Raw genomic sequence first — 4,107 nt, 5'->3', positions numbered from 1 at the left:
ATTGCTTCCATTTTTTCCAGCAAGATATGTGAAAAAATTACCTACGATGAATAAAAAAAGGATAAGTCAAAATGTCCAAACAGCGAGTTCAAATGAACTACTCTCTGTTGCACGAGGTCATCATTTTCATCAAAAAAAATTGTATTAAGAACTTTCATCATAAGTCTTTATAATAAAGTAATTTTGCTTAAAGAAAGTTTACTTTTAATGTATGAAAATGTTCATTATAGTAAAACGGTTTGTTGTTCCTTTAATTATTTAATTTCTCTGTACTGTGGAATGATTGATTTAAAAATAGTTTAGTCGTCGACATTTTAAAGAGACTGTTAACCAATTTTTATTATCGGGTTTCCCAAAAAATAAGCAAGTAAACCAAAATAATACTGACTTTTTAACTTGGTAGGGGTATATAAATCTTATGGCGTTGTAAAAATGAACTAAAATACAATGTTATAGATGAACTAAAATTTAAGAGAATTATAAACTAGACAAGTTGAAAAAACTCTTAAGGGCTAAATCATGGTCAATATTACTACAGTTTAGTTCATTTTGCAATGGAAAAGGGTTCACTGTTTTTTCAGTGTGTGTTTGTGTTTTGTGGTATTGTGAAAATGGAAAACAATCTACGTTCATTGAAGGTAAGAAATTGTGAAATGTTAATACCGTTTTCGATTGAAGCCTGTTTACATTAAACTGACTAAAATAATATATTTTTTATTCATTTTTTTAGTGACCAATTTTATTTCGTGAAATTGACCAATCAATCCCACCAACTCCATCATTTTATCAAATATTAAATATTTGATCAAATCAAATATTAAATATTTGATAAATTGCATTTTTGTTTTACCTGCCTTTTTCAGTTTGAACCAAAGTAGAGAGCAGTATATCTGATATATAAACTAAAAAAAAGTTCTTTCTTTTGGATTTAAAAATATGAAAAATATCCGAAAATAATAAAAATATGTATTTTCCATTTATATTTTTTTCTATTTCCAGAATTTGCAAAGTATCATCAATATAATATCAAATATTACATTGCTTTCCCATTATTTTTGTCTTTGATTGGTTCAAATTTTAATAGACGATTTCAATGTGTGGACATTTTGGAAAGGAATTGTTACTAAAATTAAATTACCGAGCTTCTTAATACATCTTTTTATGCTAAAAGACTACAACTGCAAAAGAAGATTATAAATCTGCAACCTGGAACTAAGAATTGAACTTGATATTCTATGCAGGTGATGTTTAAAAAATTAACTTTTAATTGAACAAAATTAAATTCGAATTATTCTGTTTACTTTCAGAAAAACTAATTTAGCTTACAGGCTGCTGATTTATTGGAAATCTAGGCGCATCTACATATTAGAAGGAACATGCTGACATGGTTATTATTATAAGGAAGGTAATGATTTATATAATTTATTTTTTCACCCTATAGTTGTTATTGATACACAGAAAAAAAGGTGTCTTGTTAATTTTAGGACCAGTTTAACTTCCACATAGTTCAAAAAATTTACTGTAATATAGTTCATTTTTCGTAACCACTGCGAAAATTAACTTAGCTAAAGGAAAACTTATAAAACTTCAGTAAATGTTTTTTAGTTCACTAACTACGAAATGGGACGGATTTTTCCTTAAATAAATTTCCAATACAATAGTTAATGCATCGTTGATTGTATTATAAAAAGACATAGGCAATATAAAAATCTTACTACGAAATGTGGACAATTTACTAAGAAAAATTTTTGTATGGAAAAAAATTTTTGTAGTAAAAATTAACTGAACCACAGTACCGATTCGTATGGCGGCTTCCTACAGCTTATTTCGGTTTTTACTATAAGTTGGAGTATATTTCCTCACATTGAAAATTTTAGATAAAGTAGAATAAAAAGTAGTTAATTTAATCCTTGACGGGTGTATATAATTTTGTATGGATTCCTCGTAAATTTTGAATATATTTTACCTTATCCTATAGATAGAATACCAACTAATCAATAAACGTGATACTGGAAATTGAAGTGAGAAGAAATTATGAAATTATTGCATCATCTTTTTTTTGTTTGTGTTTGTTATTGCGATGATGTTATGGAATGTGTGTTGTTGGTATCTTTTGTGGTGATAGTTGTTTTGTTGCAATAGCGAGATCAGAAAGGGATCATGTGTGTGTGTGTGTGGAGTTGTTTTTCTTTACATATGTGTCCTTTATGACTATTTGTGTCTTTGAGTTTTATTGGTGCATTCAGTTCTGTTGATGCATTTATGAAGCGCACACGTGGTGCGCTTGCGTGCGGTATTTGTGTTTATTAATAAAAATACATTTATTTCGTAACATTTTAGAAACTGATAAGTGAATGGTGTGATGTTAGAGAAAACAAAAACACTTTATATTGATAAAAAAAATAAATAACTCTAAAATAAATCACATATTAAGAAACTGTATATTTCTATTAATAATTTAAAATTAGTGCGGTTTTAAATTGGTTTACATAAAAATATTCATAATGAGTGGTAATAAAATGATCTATATTTACTCTACATCTGGATCACAGTACAATTTTTTGAGTCTATATTTTTATGTTATAGCGAGTCCTTAAGGTGTGTACTAAGTTCGAGTTTAGGTGCTAAAATCAGAAATAAATCAGTAAGAAAAGTATAAAATTATACGCCTTCGATGCAAATTTAAATATAACTTGATGGAGAATAGCTCGAAACAAGTTTTTTATAAAGTTTATATTCTTTAAATGGATTACACGATTAAGAACAGAAAATCGTTTTTAAGCTTATGTAGAACGCTGTTTTTTAATTTAATATGATGAATTGTTTTCAAGTTATTCCAATATATATAGCGGAAGTCCCTTAATTTTGAACATAACCGTATATCTCAAAAAGTCGAGCTCTTAAAAAAACAAGTGTAAATTTGGATTCAGCAACCTCAAATTACTAAAAATTTGATATAAATTTTAAATGAACACAAAAACGGTTCAATTTTGTTCCCATGTATTTCTAAAGAAAACTAATCATGAAAAATTGGGATTTTAGCCACTAAACTCGAACTTAATATCCACCATAAATACTAAATGCTATATTGACAAGTGGAAATTATATCTAATTTAATAATATTTTTATTTCATTTATATTCTGAGAAGGATTTCAAAAATGCCCATTTGTGCATGGATATGATTCCACTAATGTAGTAATTGGATGATTTTTTCCAATGTGGTAAGTTTTTCGTCCATTTGTAATAAAGCCAAAATTTCTATTTATTAAAAATAATTTTCATTTGCAGGATGACAGCAAATCTAATGGTATTTTTTGGAATCTTCTTACTGTTTAATGCTAACTAAGCTGATATCCCTATTAGCTCTAAGAAAATTCTCTTGTAAGTTAAAGATCAAAATACCATAGAATTTGATAATATTTTTATATTTTATATGCCTTTTTAACTTCAGAGGCTTATGACGCAAATCCACACAACAAAAACTAGCGAAATCGGTGAAATTGGACAAAAATGAAATGAAAATAGCAACTTATGGCATATATCTTTCATATGGATAAAAAATGGAAATTGATATTAATTAGTTTCATTCTACTAACATAGAATACTACTCTTTTGAAGAAGCAATTACTAACTACCGAAAAGTAACAGCATACAGCGTACGAATAAAAACATTTCTTTTATTGTATATCATAAGCCATAGTTTTATGTAATATAATAATAATTTTTTGAAATAAAATACTGGTAGTTATGAAAAATTGTCTTATATTGTACGAAAAATTTCTTAGTTGTATACAGGCTTGTTATACCTTTAATTCCTCAATTTATTTACTTCTTTGAAAATTATACTGATAAACAGTTTATTTGAAACCAATTTCTAAATATAGGATTCCCAAAAACTTGTTCATTTTTCCGGATAGCAGGAATATTTTGAATGAGTGTAAGTACATTCTTCCCACAGCGTAGTAAGAATGAACTAAAATACGATGCAATACATAAACTTATTTATAAGAAAATCATGAACTTATCTAGATGAAAAAAATCTTTGGCGCCAAATCATGGTCATTCTTACTATGGGTTAGTTCATTTTTCGTAAACAATAGTAAACT

General features: G+C 27.2%; 1 long non-coding RNA gene across 1 annotated transcript; it reads left to right on the top strand.

Moving 5' to 3' along the window:
- The first annotated feature begins 2,002 nt into the window (after positions 1-2,002).
- On the top strand, positions 2,003-3,779 carry LOC142240793 (uncharacterized). Its single transcript, XR_012723390.1, has 3 exons — positions 2,003-3,222; positions 3,290-3,382; positions 3,453-3,779. It is a non-coding gene; the product is annotated as an uncharacterized LOC142240793 (long non-coding RNA).
- The last annotated feature ends 328 nt before the right edge of the window (positions 3,780-4,107 follow it).

The sequence above is a fragment of the Haematobia irritans genome, chromosome 1 (assembly GCF_050003625.1).
Source record: "Haematobia irritans isolate KBUSLIRL chromosome 1, ASM5000362v1, whole genome shotgun sequence".
NCBI lineage: Eukaryota > Metazoa > Arthropoda > Insecta > Diptera > Muscidae > Haematobia > Haematobia irritans.
This window is presented reverse-complemented; position numbering and strand designations above follow the sequence as displayed.